Source organism: Corvus cornix, chromosome Z (assembly GCF_000738735.6).
Source record: "Corvus cornix cornix isolate S_Up_H32 chromosome Z, ASM73873v5, whole genome shotgun sequence".
NCBI classification, from domain to species: domain Eukaryota; kingdom Metazoa; phylum Chordata; class Aves; order Passeriformes; family Corvidae; genus Corvus; species Corvus cornix.
Genome location: NC_046357.1, coordinates 21267842 through 21286310, shown reverse-complemented (window position 1 = coordinate 21286310; position 18469 = coordinate 21267842).

Sequence of the window (18469 nt, the reverse complement as noted above, 5' to 3'; positions counted from 1 at the left end):
AATAAATTTAATTCACTCAGCTTCTCATCATCTTACGGCCCCTTCAGGGCTAATCATCTGTATTAACTTTCTCTGGAGTCTTTCTAATGTCTAAGTGCTGCTGACTACTTTGTAGCTGAAATGCATGTGGCAAGAGAACAAATTACCCAACAGTGGATTTATTTTCTACAACAGTGGTTTTACTATTTAAAAGGAAAGAAGCAGGTTTGGAGTGGTGTTGGTTTAAGACTTGGATGGCAGGTTATGTGGCTGACTATAACAGCTTCATGCTGGAATTTGTAGTCAGTATTTCTTTCCTGAATAAAATTGATTGGCATTTACGCAGCCAGGTAAACTTTATTTCTATTCAAAAGCCACAAATTATCTCCTTGATTTTAAGAAAGATGATCCTTTTCTCAGCAACACAATTTCTTGAATTACCGAATTTTAATAGCTAACTGGCTTTCTTTTTCTTTTTTTTGTGGATCTATAGTAAGTACAGTTTTTAATAGCTGGTCTTGAATGCTGGTAATAGCTCATGCCTGACTTCATGCCTGACTGAAATGTACTTTTTTGAGGTGCTACACAATGTAGACATGCTTTCGTTCAAGGCTGTAGATTCAAATTCTTGTTCTTCCACAGATTTAGTGTGTTCTTCTGAGTAAGGACTTTGAAGTACTGCTGCCGATACATTTTTTCCTTTACAGTCTGCTTAACATTCTCTATGGGGCAGGAGTTGTTAGCTTGTATTTTTATCAGGATGTGAATTGCATACTACACAAATCAGAAGAATTTATTTTCCTGCTTGTTGACTCCTCACACCTACGTTGCCTTTCTTTCCCTTGACCTGTCATATTACCCTTTTTCATCTAAGGGCCTCAATCACCATGGGGAGTTGAGCTCCTACTATTAGTCCTCATCCTCTGGTGTTTTCAATTCTGTTAATTCCTTGGTAAAAAGTGCTGTTTAGACGTGCTTCTCTGTGATACGTAACCACCAGTGTTAAATCTGCATGGCGAAACCAGAACTTGACAACTACACACTTCTTTCCTCCTCACTTTTCCTCACGGTTTCTGGGCCCTAAAGGGAATCCATTTTTAATGGACAGTTATCTGTTCTAATTATAGACTTACGTACCTTTCAACTTCCAATCTGAAATCTCTTGTGAGGCAGCCTGAGTTTGTATAGCATCTGCAGATATGAAACTTCTACTTTGGGATAAATTCGGATGAGCTGAGTCAAACCCTGTGGGGTATCACCAGTTTTCAAACAGACCAAGCAGAAAAAAAAATCAGCTTCACTAGAAATCTAATAGTTCCTCTTTTTCTTCTGTTTTCACATGGGGATGTTCCAAGTTTTTTAAGGAAGGAAAAACCAAAAGCTGTGTAAAGACCAATGCAAAGAGGTGCTTGCGTGCAGTAAACGAGGGTATATCTATGTCTGGTTTGCAGAGTGGAAGGGACTTCTCAGTTCTGTGTGGAGATATGAGATGGGTGTAGCATCTTTTTCCTCTCCAGCTACCCTGCTTTCAGTGGAGGGAGAGCTTTCCCACAGACCTATTCATTCTGGAAAATGACCAGCAAAAAATGGGAACAGCCCCATCAAGGTCAGCTGGTTTCATAGCTGGAGAGATGAAGTGTTTACTCCTAGTTTTCAAAAACTGCCTAGTTGCCCCATTTTTTTGCTTTCCTTCATGCTCTTTAGATTCAATATTATTTTTTGGATCAAAAATTAATTCCAGATATTAAAGCAGTCGTTTCTTCCAGCACATCAAATAGTTCCCGTCTAGTGGTCTTGATCAGGTTTTTCCTTTCACAACAAAAAATCCATTTGCAGACTGAAGAAATTTTGAAAATGAATAGACTCTGTTTTAGAGACTAGAATTTTCTTTTGAAGTCACAAAATTCACAACCAGTCTTCAGTACAGACTCAGGCTTCCAGGGCCAGTGGGCGCTAATCCTGGCCCACCAAGCAAGATTCTCACTCTCTTCTCTCTGGAGGAGGAGTTGCAAAACAGGCCAAGTGTTTGGGTTTTCAGACAGCAAACTGCAAAACTGTGGCTACTGGCATCATTTGTGCCTTTCATATTTCACCCAGCAATCAATCTCCTTATATCATCAGCTAGGAGAAGAGAGTTTGATGAAAATCATAACTAAAGACGTGAGTGGGAAAAGTGGGGACGAACTATTGTCACAATGACCACTACTGACCACGGCGCAGGCTGGCTCCAGCGATGTGCACCAGGAGCGGGGAGCAGCCGGAGGCATGGAGCTTTGAAGCTGCTCCTCTGAAGCCTCTGCTCTACCCTGGGGAGTGAAAGCTCCAGGCACTGCAGCAGCCAGCAGCCCTCCATGAAAGAAAAGATAAAAAGTAGCAGGCAGGCTTGCCACTGCATACAACCCAAGATTTATTGAAGGGGATCCATGGTGAACAAGCGACAGCTGCCCGGGGACCATACCTTATAAAGGGGGGAGGGGGGGGGTGTTAAACAGACGAAGAAACTCGACCGGGGCCAATAGGAGGATTAGGAGGGAGGGGCGCCAGAGGGGAGGACCTACACCTGGTCCAATGGTCTTGGTGGGAGGAGGGAGAGGGGTCACATGCCCCAATGGGGCATCGAGGTTTAGGGGAGGTTATGCCTCCCAAGAGGGGAGGCATCCAAGGGGGCAGGGTCTCGGGGGATTGACGGGGACCACATAAGGGTAATTAGGGAGGGCTTCGGTGACTGGCATAGAACAATCCAGAACTTGGGGAGGGCTTTGGGTGATTGATAGGGAAAGAGCCGGAACAAGGGGAGGGGAACACCATATTGGGAGCACCGGGGGAGCGGCTTGGATCTAGGGCAGACCAACCGGGAGTAGAAGTGGGGGAGATAGGGATGAACCATTGGGGTACAAAGAACATACAAAAATACAATAAAACGTTGCACTGCCACAGACTATTTGGCTCAGATTAGGAAAGGCTGTCCATGTTGTGAAGGGCATGTGGTAGTAGAGGTAGGATTTTTTCCTTTTTCTCCCAATGCAGTCCTATAGCTTTATCCTTTTCCTCCTGCAATCTCCAGATGATGCAAGTGCTGCTATAAATGATATTTCAGCTTTTTATAACTTCAGACACACAGATTACCTCCCCAGCATCCTTTTATTGCTGAGTGTGGGTGAAAAAAAAAAGTTTTTAAAAATGTGCTGTCCACTCATCAGGTTCAGTCTATTTCCGTAAAAGAACTGAGTGGAAAAAGAAAGGCAACAGTGACTGCACAGCAATGTTCATATGGTTTGGGTGAAGAATTATATTTTGCAAAACCTTCCAGGAAAATAAACCTCAGGAAAATAATAATGCTTTATAGAGGTATGAGACTCTTTTGTCACCAATCAATGATATTTTGGCTTGCTATGATTTCTTCATTGCCTGTCTCCATCTTCACCAGGGTGCATCATTTTGAGTAATCTTGCCTTTTTTTTGACCTCTTTGCCTATTGATTTAGTTAAATTAATAGCAAATCCACCAGAAAGTCTGGTTTCCAATGATATTTTTATTTGTTTTTCTTCTGAAATTGTGGCTCATGTTTGATGGATTCATCTAGAGTGATGAAAAGGAAGGAAAGGTGAAAACAAAAGTACCTGGAATAAACTTTTTTAGAGGAATTGTTGAGACTAGGACTAGAGAGAAGTCAGGAACCCTATTTTTCATGAGCAAATACTTCCAAGTTCAAGCCAACAGCTGCTCTCTCTGCTGTTTCTCTGTTTTGAATGACAGGAATTTGAAGACGTCTGGCCAAAATTTGCTTTTTGAGTTGAAGGGGTAAAAAGAGGAAAAGCAACCCATATAATTTCTGAATCATCATTAGAGCAGGAGCACCTGCTCACTCCCTGTCACCATTAACTAAGAGGAGTCCACAGTGGCTGCACTCCTAATTTTGGCACCTCAGTTTAGTGGCCATGGCGGTCTGGAAGGCATCCCAGATTATGTCCTCTCTTCCACCTTCTTCCATTTGTACTTGAATGAATGTAGCTCTTGCAACTGTACTAGCAGGATCACAAATTACTTAAATGTGCTGAAAATGAAGTGTAACAGGGACATACTAAATGATCCTTGTGGAGCACCATTATCACTAGAAACTCAAATAGGTGAGACATGGCTAATTGTACCACCCTTCAAGCAGACTGGAAATTTGTATTGAGGGTAAGAACTTGATTGGATTTATAAAAATGAAAATTAGCCTGTATCAAATAACCTTCCTTTAACCCATCCTTTATTCTTTCTAAGCAATTATCTGCCAACCAGGGAGAAGACTAGTTCCTGCCTTTCCGTCCCACAACCCCAAACCTCTTGTTCAGCCCCTTTGACAGAGACCTGCATATTCTCAGTGATGAGGATATTAGTATTTTACTGCTGACACCCCAGTTCTGAACTGATAGGATTTATACCACTTAGTAAGGGAGGACATAGGGAAATACTCAGTAATCTGAATGTTTTTTACCAACCCTGAGGGGGAAAGACATGAGGACAAACTGTGTACTTAAGGTTGTCAAGTATTTTCCAGAAGAATTGCCACTGGAAGTGCTAAAAAAATGTGTAGATGTGACACTTGGGGACATGGTTTAGTGGTGGAGCTGGCAGTGCTAGATTGATGGTTGGACTCAGAAGGTTTTTCCAACTTTAATTATTCCATGGGTTTATGATTCTGAGAATTCTCTACTGGAAAATGTTGATTCAAGGTCATGAAACGTACCTTGAGAATGTTTTGATTTCACTGGACATTTTGACTTGCATCCTGTGGGGCTGAAGGAGAAATGTAGGCTCCAGGGAATTACTAAATCACTAACACTGCAAGCAACCAAGGTCTGTGAGACCCAGGTACATGGAGTAAACATGGGTGTACAGGAAAAAATATTCCCTGTACCCCACAGGATTAAATCTCGACTGTAAAATGGCCTGCAAGAGAGCAAAAAAACCACTCCTTCACCTCCAGATATGACTCTTGAAAATCCTGCTTTTGGTGTAAATCAGTATTAACAGAATTACCATTAGTAATCTAATATTAGTAATTAGTAATATTAGCAACCACAACCTTTTTTATTTCTGGCAAGCATTCATTTCATCAATTTAAAGGAAAAGTTAGTGGAAAGAGGGAGGAGTGACTTGATTCCTACTAACGTCCTCTTTGTCTTGTAGCAGAGAATTCTCATGGATAGCTAAAACTGCTGAAAAATGTGAAAAATTATTATAAATACGGCATCAAAAGGTAGAAAATACCAGATAGAATAATTACATTGTCATATTTTCATATGAAAATTATTTTCCAGGCAAATATTGCCTGTTTGGAGAAGTTGAAAATAACTATAAATACATCCTTCTGCATGTCACAGAACAAAACAATTTTAAAGTTTAAACCCTATTATTTTAGAAGAGCTATTTATTTCAAGTAGGTGGCAATTTTCTTCCCCTTCCCCAGCCCACAGTATTCAGTAGCTATTCACCTCTCACAATTTTCATCTAGCCTGTTCTTTAGAATCCAATTGCAACCTTTAAAGTAGTCATCTATTTCTAATGGAAATCTCCACATCCAGCTCTTTGAGCTGCTTTTCCAAGCTCTTAATAAATTGCCTCAGGTTGTAGAGTTAGTAATGACACTAAGTGGTGGAGGCCTTTCATGAAATGTTCTGAACCTCAATTCTCTTCTCACCCTTTCTTTTGTCCACTGCTGCGTGCATTTTCGCAGATTTCCAACAATTGCACAGTCAAGTGGAACTGATGACTTTATTCTCCTGCAACAGAATTTGGGAAATTTGCCAGATAAGTGGGTATGAGAAGGAGTGTGTAAACGGGGTCAGCTGAAGTGGAATTGGATCTTGAAAGAGCAGTAAATACGCAGCTCCTGCAAAGTACTTTTCTTGGCAAGAATGATCTCTTCAGGGAGAGAAAGAGGAAATCAGAGGGTGACTTATGTTACTGATCTTGCCTCCTGCTTCTTTCTTTCAATGGGTGTCTGCAGTGAACTGGAAGTGTTTGAAAGCTAGGTGCGGTGTGACAGCACGGCAGCGTGCTCTGCGGGCACACTCCTTGTTGAAGTGCGGGAATGAGGGGTGACCTCAGAGGATGTGAGAGCATCATCTGTGAAGAATCTCAAGTGTGTCCAAGTGCCTGTGTGAGATGCTGGAGCTTCTGGCTGAGAAATGACCCAGGACAATAAGTCTCAGGTAATTACTGGCTTCCCTGATACACAGCCCTTGACATAAAGGACCAAAAATTCTACAGGCAATATTTGACTGCAAGTTTCTTTGGAACCTATAAAATGGCATAAGATGGACACTCAGGAAAGGAGTATCAAAAATTCATAGAATGGTTTGTGTTGAAAGGGACCTTAAAGCTTGTTTCACCCCTGTGCCACGGGCAGGGACACCTTCCACTATCCTAGGCTGGTCCAAGCCCCATCCAACCTGGCCTTGGACACTGCCAGGGATCCAGGGGCAGCTACAGCTTCTCTGGGCACCCTGTGCCAGGGCCTCAGGACCCTCACAGTAAATAATTTCTTCCCAATATCTAATCTAACCCGGCCCTCTGTCAATATTAGATGAGAGAAATGTTTTGCTGAGATGACTGTATTCTGGAACCGAAGGCTTTATGGACACCACAAAAGAAGGAGGCATCCTGTTAAAAAAGATTGTAGGCATGTAGTGCATAAGTACCCAGTGTTGTCATTAAGAGGGCAAATGCAGCCCTGAACATCTGAGCAAGGGAATTCTCAGATGAAGAAGGGAAGCAACATTTCTCAGTAAGGAAGATGGTGTCTTAGTGCTGGTTTCTGTGTGAGTCTGAAAGTAATTAGAGAAACATTACAAGCATGATTTAGAGCGGGGAAAACCTGTCTCACCATGAGAAATTTAAGAAGTCCAATCTATCCGGTTTATCCAGGAGTATATTAAGAGGTGAATTGGTCATGGTCTACAAATATCTATGTTAGGAGGAGATTTTAGAAAACAGACAATTCTTTAATTACGGAGAGCAAAGCTTAATGAGATTTGGTAGTCTGAAACAAAGCTATTGTGAACTCAGAGTAGGAATGCAGCGTACATTTTTAACTGTGAAGATAATTAACCATTGAAACAGTTTAACTGAGTATATGGAAGACTTTCTGTCGCTTGAAAATGAGCTAAACTATTATTTAAACTCAATTAAGTGGCTGGTGCAGACATAGCTAGCAAGGTTTTGTGGTCTGGTGTTATGCACATCAGATGGAAGGCTATGACTATCTCTTCTAAATTATAATTCTTCATTAATCATTTCTGGATCAAAGGGATACTTCTTTAGAAAGGGCAGGAATTACTCTGAAGACTGCAATTAAGAACACTACATTATCACATATTTAATTCTATTGGAACATAAATGAGCTATAACCTTTAAAAGACTTTAAGAAATAAACCCCTCTGCATTGCTCTGGGCTTGCTATTTCTGTCCTGAATAGTCAATGTTCACAGATTCATCCTCTGGTTTTTAGCCATCGTCAGCCATCTGACCTCACTTCAGAACCTCATCTCCAGGAACAATAGCATGGGAAACCATCTTTCTGCTCCTTTGCTATTCTCTGGGATCAAACCCCCATCTCCTCTAGTGGGACAGAGGAAGTGTTAGCAAGATTGATTTTGTTTGTTTTAAAGCAGCTTTTTAAAGAACCTCATGGCAACACTGCCATCTCCCATGCCAGCTTGTCCATGTAGATGCTAGTCACCTGACTGACAAAAATCCCTTAAGAAAATCCTCCCCTGGTCATAGAATGCAGACCTGAAATTTATCCTTCTGCCAGATCATTAATGATAGAAGGAAGAAACAGAGGGCTTGTGTATGAGCTCTGCACCACAGCTGTAACTGTATGGAGCTGAGGAAAAGCCAATCCCAAGATTACAAACCAACGCACAGTCGTTGGTGATGGAGATGTTCATCCTTCATCAGGATCCTGCAGGACACAGCAAGCCACTGACATCAGCAGGACACAGGGACTTATCCTTCTGAAACATAAACCTGTGCTTGCTAAAGGAATTTCTCACATCATCAACAGCTTGAGAAGTCTGCTGCCATTCATGCAATGTTAGAGTGAGGCGTGAAAGAGGTTGTGGATTTATTATTAGTCCTTACCCCAAGGAATACATCCCGCAATATCAAGTCAATCCATCACCAAAATGTGTACTAACTTCAGGGAGTTCAGTACTGTGCAGATTTTTCCATGCAAGATCAATGGGATCTAAGTAAAATCTGCAAGTGTTTCTGCCTCTCTCAGACACCTCACTGCAAGTACTCTTTTCCTAACATTGCTCCAAGAGAAGTGGAGCAAAGAAAATGTACAGAGCCTTAAGAGGATCTTGCACACAATTGTTGTGGGAGCAGAACAGTAAGTCTCACTTCAGCAACAAAAAATCTGAAAGGTCTGCATGAACAGACAAGTGTCACAAACTGCTTCTGCACCTACTGAAATTCTTTGGACCTTCAAAAACGTTCAGTTAAATGAAATAACTGTATTTTAACAAAATGAAGGAGTCAGTAAACAGTGATGTACAGACTTTCCTAAGGTTATGCAGATTAAAAAGTAGATTCCTTATTGCCAAAAGTTAAGCTATTTGGATCAGAAATGTTATGAAATCAACCCGCATGCTGCAATTGTATTCGATTTAAATGTTAGATGAGAGGTAGACAAATGAAAATACAATGGTGAAAGGAAGGCTGTGGTTTTTGCTTTAGAAGATGAAATACACTTTTAAAGCTCATCTTTCATGAAGAAAAGGCTTAAGAAGGACCTTTGCCTTCACCACAGTGGAAACAATCTGGTGTTTTCAGACTGGACCATATAATTTCCATTGGATTAGTATATTTGTTTTGAGTAGTTTGGTCTCTAAACCAATATGCAGACATTCTTTTTTTTTTTTTCCTTGGCAACTTTGCAAACTTTTGTCTCTTAGCCATATGTATTTGTTGTGGTTTTGACCTCCTGCAGTGGGTTGAACTTCTGTCTAAAAGGGACAGAGTCAATGTGCCACAAAACCAACATGCAAAACCATTCGGGGCTTGTGTGGCTAAATGAATCACTACTACCCAAAAGTCTGCTTTTTACTGTATTTGGGGTGAAGGCAGCTTCCTTTCCCCTGTGTTTATGAGAATGGATTACCTTGAGGTCTTACAAAAAGCTGTCTCTTACTACCCACGGGACAGCTGAGAGAAAATAAACCACACTTGATTTTCATAAGACAGGTAATTACCATAAATTGAGTAACTCATAGCCACAAAACTACAACTGAACAAAGCCGTGGTCCCTGGAGGTCTCCTCTGGCTCTAAGACACAGTGATTCTCATACTTCACTCAATTTAAACCGTCCTAAAATGAGAAGAGGTTTCCCTCTCCAGGAGTGAAACAAACCTACAGTTGCAGCTTTATGGTAACACTGTTATTTGCTCCCCATAATTTCATCTCTTTTCAAATTCTTCTGGTACACCTCCTCTGAGAAAGTCTTCCCTAGTCAAGACAATGTCAAAAAATAGATCATATTATCTTCTCCCTCTACCCCCAAGTCCCCAGGGAAACCATCCTTCCAGTCCACACAATTCAGTCTTGATAAATCGGTGTCTTCAACAGGAAATGAATTGGTTACATGACAAATTTTCAACTGGTTCTAACAGGAATTCGCAAAGGCCACAGTATGATCACACTTTGTTTTCTCTTAGAGCATTTCCCCATCCACTGAGGTATCTCTGGACACATATTCTTCCCTTTCGGTTGTCCTTCCATCTGCTGGCATCAAAACCTCCCCGTAGGAAACACCTGCCTGAGCTGGGAAAGGCGGTGGGAAATTTCTCATGGTGCTGTGGGAGAGTTTGAACAGAGAAGGAGATCTGAGACCTTTTCATCAATTTTTTGACTTCCTCGGCCTGCCTTGCTCTGTGGCCAAGGTGTTGAAAGACACAGCCCCAGCTTGAGCTACGTATTTTCCAGCTCAGTGGGGGCTGCCAGCGTTAAAAACTCAATGGCAACCGTCATCCTGGAAACATCCATAAGGGATGCATGGAAATTAGCAAGGAAGTGAGTCACAGAGCAGACACATCCATCAGCCTCTTATCTTCCATAAGCTCCATCCCAAAATCAGCTCTTTCTTGCGCCATGCTGTGTCTTCACACTGGTAGAGGATGAAACAGATTGTTCCAATAATGTAGTCAATGATCAGAATTAAAAAGTGGGGGCCCCAAAATTATTATAACATTTCTCAAAAGCCCAAAGGATTGTGAAGAGATGAATTTCTACTGAAATTCGATGAAAGAGAGACCTTAATTTTTATTAATCTTTTTGAAATATTACCTGGTCACTTAGATACTCAAGGAAAGGATTATTCTTTCTGGTTTATGAGAGAAAACTGAGGAGTTGATTCATTGGTGAGGGTAGAAATGTAAGAGAGAAAACTGAAGTAATTAAGAGGAGGAAAGGGCTATAACCTATATGTGTCCATGAATATATCTGTTGCACATTGTGGGGAATACAATGATATTCATGGATAATAAAACTAAAAAAAAAAAAGAAGTAATTTTTACGGACTGCAACAACAAATTTTGGACCTTGAGGCCCTGGGGTGTGGTGAATGCTAGAACGTAAGTTGACGTATCCATTAATGCTCTCAGCTAGTCCTGCAATATCTTTCATTGCAGAGTCACAGTTTGGACTCAAAACCTGGTTTGGCTTCAGTACTATAATACAGTGTTTTAAGAGAACAGGAGGAAGTTTGTTTTCTGCCTTAATTGTTCTAATGACAGGTGGTTTTGAGACCAATTAGATATAATTTAGATATAAACTTTGCAGCTTGGATTGAAGACCTTCAGAGAAAGGATGGGTATGTTCTGCATATCCATTTCTATACTCCGGGCTGTTGGATAGAAAGTAAACTGTGCCTAACATGATGCATCCACATAGCCAGCTTTTCCCAGTGCTACTTTCTCCATGCCTAGGAAGATGACCTGCAAGGCCCTCATATCTGCTACTGCTCACCAGAGGAGCAACAACACATCAGTAATTTCCCCATGAGCAGTGCTTTGACCTGATGGGTTTGCAGATGAATGTTTTGTCAGCTCAGACTCTGGTACATTTCCAGAGGCTTTTGCTTCCAGCCTTGTCCCTTTTCCTGAAAACCATATCTTGTGCCTAACATCAGGGAAATTCCAACACTTTACATAGATTCTTTGATAATTTTGACAGAAGAACTAATGGTTCTTTTACCCATTTAAATTGGCAGTAAGCACAGTGTGACCCCCTGTAAAATCAGTTTTCCGTCAAGCAATGGAACTCCAAGGATAAAATTACCATCTCAGGCTCAGCATCCTTTGCTCCCTATCCATCTTTCCCCAGATGTGGTCTTCTCTTTTAGTCTCGTCTGCATACTCTTCTAGATGATTATCTCTCATTCTGAAATACTCTCACTAAGTCATGAAAGGGTCAGCTTCTTCTCTAGTTATTGCTGCTGAAATTCTTTGGAGGTCATTAAGATAACACCAGATTTAGACTAAAATAACTGGCATCACAAGGTGACCATAGTGCTCTTTCCCAAGCTCAGGACAAGCTTGTGTCAGAGCTGTGCTTTTTTCTTCATTATCTCAATTTTATTCCATATGCCGCCTTTCCCATCTGGAAAAAGGTCCAAAGTGAGCTAAGCCTTCACAAGACTAGATGGAGATAGCATCTTGCAAGTCTAGCAATAAACTAGAAAATGGCTGTGTCTTCCAAGGATTTGGGATCATTTCAGAAGGCATAAAGGTCCATATTATGGTCTGATTGGAAAACATTTTCTTAAAATAGTATTTTCATTCAGTTTCCTAAACTAGCTAAAATTTTGTAGTCTTGTATAAATATTGTTATAAATTAAAACTCTAGAATATAGAGTGTAGGATGAATTATTTCTGGCCATAAAAATACCTACAAATAAATACTTTTTGCTTCTAAAACTCAATTTGTTTTCTCAGTATAAAATTTTTCCTTAAATTTGGTCACTGTCTAAACATTGTAGTATGAGGAACTTCTTATGGTGCATTCTACTCATATTTCTTGATTTTTAGCCTTTTGCAAATTTTAATTATGCATGCATTTAAGTCAGATGATCTATTCAAACCCACTTTCTAGGGGTGAAACTTCCAGGGAACTAGCTTTCATACAGTTTCTTTAGAGCTTCACCCACCAATGAAAACAACTGGTTTTCAAGAAGGTTATGATGATGTAATATATGAATGCTACAGCAATCAAGGGAAAGGTGGCATCATAAAAATCCAGTAATTTTTTACCATGGCTAAAAGTTTCAGCATAAATTTTCCTGGAAAAAATTACTGAAGAATATTTATATATAATTTCACCTCTATTTGTACCCATGTAGCCAGCACATTCAATAAGCTTTGCAGTGACAGTTATAGAAAACCTCAAAAATTCTGTGTTTTTCAGCTTCGAAGTTCTGCTCAACACTCAGAAGGCTGCTGGCTTCTTGTTAGCCCTGTGGGTTGATGATGGGTCATGGCAGCCAGAGGTGCAAACACTGTTTTTTCCACAGCTTGACCTCTGTGACAGGGACTGACTTTGGCACATGATGCTCAAGAAGTTTCAAAGTTTTTGTGAAAGTGCCATGGAACAACATATACTTAACACCCATCAAACAACCAGAAAATATTTATAATTCTGTAGTTAACCCAAGAATCATTTGACTGTATGAAAATCAACTCAGTAATATCAGCAAAGTATTGAGTCACCTGAGTCTACAAAAATAGCTCAACCTTCCTTCAGAAAGAACTGGTTTCTAAGCTTAGACTAGAGTCTGTATTTGGTGGTATTGGCATTGCATTTTGGGAGTTTTTATCTGATAATAGTGGAAAGCCATGCAGCTGCCCAATGTTATGACATTTTTCCTATTTGTCCTGGGAACAGAAATTGGATCTCTTTCATGTCCAGATGCTACTCATCACAATCAGAAAAATATGATCAGAATTAGCCTAATTGCTATTCTCATCATAAAAGGCCACAGGGACAAAATTTCTGCTGGTGGTTTTGCCTTGCAATTTGTGCACGAAATAAGCACACTTTCATGGAACCATAGAAACACACAATTATAGAATGGTTTGGATTGAAAAGGACTTTAAAGCTGATCTCATTCCGACCCCCTGCCATGGGCAGGGACACCTTCCACTATCCCAGGCTGCTCCAAGCCGTGTCCAACCTGGCCTTGGACACTTCCAGGGCTGGGGCAGCCACAGCTTCTCTGGGCAACATCTGCCAGGGCCTCACAATCCTGAGGCACTTTACTTGTTTCTTTCTGAGATCTATTTGATAAGAGAAGACAGGTAGGAATTCTGTTAAAAAAAAACCCAATCACCTTTAATTACAAAATTTTGTTGTATGATTTAATGGTTTTGGAATTGCAATAGCTACTGTAGGAAAAGCTAGAATAAAAAGAACGTGTATTGTTCCTGTATGATATAGTCTGAAGTTTCATAGGAACATTTTTAGTTAAACTTCTAAACTGTTGATATCTGTTCAATACTTTTCACACAGCAGAATACCTCTCTCCCAGCTGAGTCTCTGTGTAAGTCACAGATACCTCATAGTCCTCTTGGACAGAGTTTCTGAAGAATCAGAGTGCATGAGCAATGAGTATTGCACTCAAAACAGCCCTTCACCAGCTCTCGCAAACGCGTTCAACAGATCAGGAACTCAACTCCTTCAAGTGGTTCCATGCTTGAACAACTCCTTTGCCTTTTAGAACAAGGGGTCACGAAAAGGTGAACAACAAGTGAGAAGCTACAGAAAGTGACTCATCTCTTCAGAAGCTAGAGCAGTATAACAAAACAAAAACTGTTTGACGCACAGTCGACCCCAGGAGGATTCATCTTCAACCTTGATTATGTACATCAGCTGTGTCTTTATGACTGCTGCACATAAAACAGAGTGGGAACTCAGAAATCAACTGGCTTATAAGATCAAATAATAATGTAATTTTTTCCCTACACATACTGATTGCTCAATAAATGGAATCTACCTTTGGCTGTATAAGCTGGTATTTGTTTTTCCTTCCTACCTGGTTATTAATAAATAAAATTTTGAGTATTGCAAGGGAAGGAAGGTATGAAGGTTGATGGTCCAAACAGAAGATAAGTTGTGTATCTAATTCCCCAAAGGTCTCTGCGAATATTAAGGAGAGAATTTAGGAAGACCTCCTATAAGCTGTCAGAAAATAATAAGGTTAGGCCAAAAGATCCATGGATTTGTGCATGAAATCCAGCCTATTTTTTTTAGCCACTGGTTTGTGAATACTGGTGAAGAGAAAGGAACTCTTCCCAAGGAAATCACAAAGTTTGCATTTAGGGCTCACAAATTGTATCCAGCAACCTGCATCTCAGGAGATGTAAAAATGTAAGAGAGGTCTGTAAGAGTAAGTAATCTAATCTGACATTTTGCATATTTAAAAGGCAGAAAATACTGCCTTGTGATGCCTAGTTTATGAAAAAAAGTGTTTGGCCAAAGTGTCCCACAAAGCACTTGATCTGGATTTGAAGTCATTCAGCAAAAATACATCTCACTGAATATGACATCTGCAATGCGTATGTCTCCATCTCAGATTGAAAGTTAGGGATAAAAGTAGAAGTGTATGGGGAAAAGGGCAACTCATTCTGCAAAAAACAATTAACATGGGTTAAAGACATGGTGCCTATTTCCTGGCAGTGCCCATTTCAAACCCACTGCAATCTTCCCAACAAGTCAAGCAAGTTTTGATTTGGGTGTGGTGGTTATGAGAACCTATAGTACAATGGAACATGATTTTCAAACACACGTATGGGCAAGACCATACATTATTCCAACTAATCCTACCTATTAGAGAAAGAACGAGAGAACATTGCTGATGTTTGCTTGCTCGGCTGTTGCTATTTTGTAAACTTGCTTAGAAAGCTTTTTACTGGTTTGGGCATTTAAGACAATGTGGTTAAAAAAGCCCTCTGCTGGCTTTAAATATTAGGGCTACACTAGATATGGAAGATTTCTAAAATTTCTATACTTAGAGCCTAAGACATTATTTCTTCTGGAAAAAAATAATTTTTATATATCTATATATATATATACTCGTATGCATGAGCTGGAGTTTGCCCATGATGTAATTTTTATGCTATTGTATAAAAATTACTCTAGTAATTTACACAGCTCACTAATCCCTCACACATACTAATCTTACCCTCTGAAACTATAAATTAGAAACACAGTTAAATTCTTGTATTTTCCTTAAAATGTGGGTGCACAGGGAGGAGTTCAAATGCATAAGAAAGCCTTTCAACTGGTCTACTAAAGGACCAGGTGTCCAATCGGAAAATTTCCCCTAAAAATATAACTAAAGGTGAGTGTGAAGAATTAGAATGTGGCTCTGGCTTTAAAAGTTCCTTAAAAAGAAAAAAAAAAAAAGAGAAGAGAAGTAAGCTTTATTTCCCACAAATGATTCAATAGTTAAAATTCACATTTCATTTACAGCCCAATAATATGTTCTATGCACACACAGACACAGCCTGTCATTTTATATATGGGTTTTGTGAGGTTATAATGGCAATAAAATAACAATCCACAGTTTTCCCGAGAAGGGAGCAGTGCTCCTTGCAAAGTTTCCTCTCTCCAAGCACCACAGCCATGAAGAATGGCACTCAGATTATGTCCTGCTGATTGTTAATTTCAAATCTAGAAGTTTATTAATTTTGACTCATAGCAGAAAAGTCCATGACCAATTATTATTCAGGAAAAAATCCTGCTGTTTAGCCAAAGAACTGCACCGAGCAATGCTGCACTTGATGTGCTTGTGATAAATGTTCACATGACAAGGTTATTTGGTGTACAGCGGCTGGAGGGGTTGTCATAGCAACCTGTGCACGATGCTCATAAATTTGATGTGTAGTTATCCTTGCTGTGTATGCAAAAAAACACAAAGCCAACTCAAGCAGTTTAATTTACAGCATTGACTATCCTTAAAAAAAAAAGGAAAAAAATAGAAGGAAAAAGAAAAAGAAAAGAAAAAAGAAAAGAAAAGAAAAGAAAAGAAAAGAAAAGAAAAGAAAAGAAAAGAGAAAAGAAAGAGAAAAGAAAAAAGAAGAGAAAAGAAAAGAAAAGAAAAGAAAAGAAAAAAGAAAAGACAAAAGAAAAGAAAAGAATAATGAATTATAAGGTTATAGACTTCTTCAGATTACATTCCTTCACAAGCTCTTCAAAGCCAAAAAGACTTTTAAGATAATTGTTATGGTAGGAAGTGCAAGTTGTCATTAATATTGAGAAAGAAACAAAAAAAGAGCTTTCTTGAAAATCTCTGCTGGAGTATATTGGTTGTTTTCTGCTGCTCATGCAAACAACTGACTGTAAGTGAAAAAAACCCTAACACCCACTTTTCTGTTTTGCTTTTTTTTCTTCAGAAATGTTGAGATGAAACCTTGAATCACCTGTCAAGTAGGCCATGATGAAATGCCCTCCTTTCCATAAAAGTTACCAGGAAAGAAGAATCTATCATTCTCTACAGTTCTGTCTTGTTCAAATACAGGACAAAATTGAAGAGAAAGGTAAAAAGAACACTCATTTCTGATGGGTAAAAAAAAGGTTTATCTGGAGACGATAAAAACAGTAGATGAAGAAGAAGGAGACCAGGGCATTTTATGAACCTGGTCATCAAAACCTTCAGTTTGGACAAGTTCCTTAAATTATGTGTCTCAGTCTCTCTATCTGTACAACAGGGATTTGTTATTTCCATTCTCAGGAATAACTTATCAACCCTCTTAGAAGGACCAAAATGTCTGGAAGACTGGAGATTTTAGAGAAGAACCTACTTGCCAGGAGTAAGTAGTCTGAACCATCCCTGATGACTGAGATGGCCACCTGAAAACAGAGACTAGAAAAGAATAAGGGAGCAAAGGTAGGTACTTATTTGAAGGGCCTTCAAGGTACACCCTGGGGAGTTAAAAGGCTACACTCAAGATGGACCCTGGATCACGGGTTCTCCACACTTTTATAAGTTTGGTCCATTTACATATCAGGATCAATTCTCCAGTTACAACCCCAGTTAATGATGTAACTACCCCAAGTTTGCCCTCCTCTTCAGAGGCCTTAGTTTACAGATTTTGGGGCCTGGGACAATCTACGTGTCCTTGGAGAGCAAACCTAGAGTGGCTTGTTATGTTATGAGAGAACAGCAGCTAACAGGCCACAAGAAACTTGAGTTACACACTAGGCAGTACAGGATTTGAAAAATATAAAAGTTAAAAGCTAAGGCATCATCTCCCACCAGAACAGGGGAGAGTGGTGGTGGATATTCTCCCTGCTGGTGTCCCTGTATCCCACTGCACCCCAAGGCTGCACTCAAATTACAGAAACCAAAGTACCAAGGAGCAAGAGAAGCATCTTTGTCTTGTGTCTGCACTCAAACTGATGCAAATCATGTACACTTGTGATGGGATGAAATGAGTGCCAAATCATCAGAGAAATCATAGGCTCATGAAATGTGTTGGAAAAAACTATAAATATCATCTCGTTCCACCCCCTGCTGTGGTGGAACTTCCCCTTGATTAGGTGGCTCTAAGTCCCATCCAACCTGGCCTTGAACACTTTTAGGGATGGAGCAGCCAGAACTTCTCTGGCAACCTCTAAACCCTAAAGCATTTGGGTCCCTCCACTGGATGATGTAGATATTAATTATTATTTCCAAATACATAAATATTAGTGTCAAGGATCCTTGGCATAACCAAATCAAGAAGCTTCCAGGTGCACAACAAGAGTTCCTGCTGTTCAGTACCACCCTCCTGTTTCAATGGCCAGGTCTTTTCAAGTAGCTGCTTCAGTAAAGACAAAAGATACTTCTAAATATGCAAAAGTTTCCCCCTAAATTTTCTAACCTTTATGACTGACATGACATAACATATAATTTATATCCCATGGATAACTGCAGCTTTTTTCTTCAAGAAGTTGTGTTCCTTGACTTCTTGTCATAGAAATAAATATCTAGTCATACAGATGAACTCAAACGTGCAGTTCAAATTACAAAAGGAGTTAATAAAGGCACAACGTTCCTGCTGAGAAAAGGGTTATCCTGACACACTCACTCCTAGAAAGTGATTCATCCCAGCCTCAGAGGGGTGCTCAAAGCAGGCAGATGATTACAGTCTGGGAAAGCATATTTCTGTCTGATGGCCCACTGGGATGCTGGAATGACTACCTCAAATTTAGATACTGAAAGACCTGAAGAGGAGAAATCTAAGCTAACCATAGGTGTCTACAGTGCAGATGTCTTCATGTGAGCTAGTTATCATGTTCAGGGACACCTAGTAGGTCTAGGCACTAGGGCAGTTAACAGGCCTTAGGGCAAAATTAATTTCACCATTGAGTTGATTCCTAACTTTTGATTAGATGAGTCCATTCCTAATTTTCAGTAAGTGCTTTGACTACATTTTTTTGTTGATAATAGAAATCTAG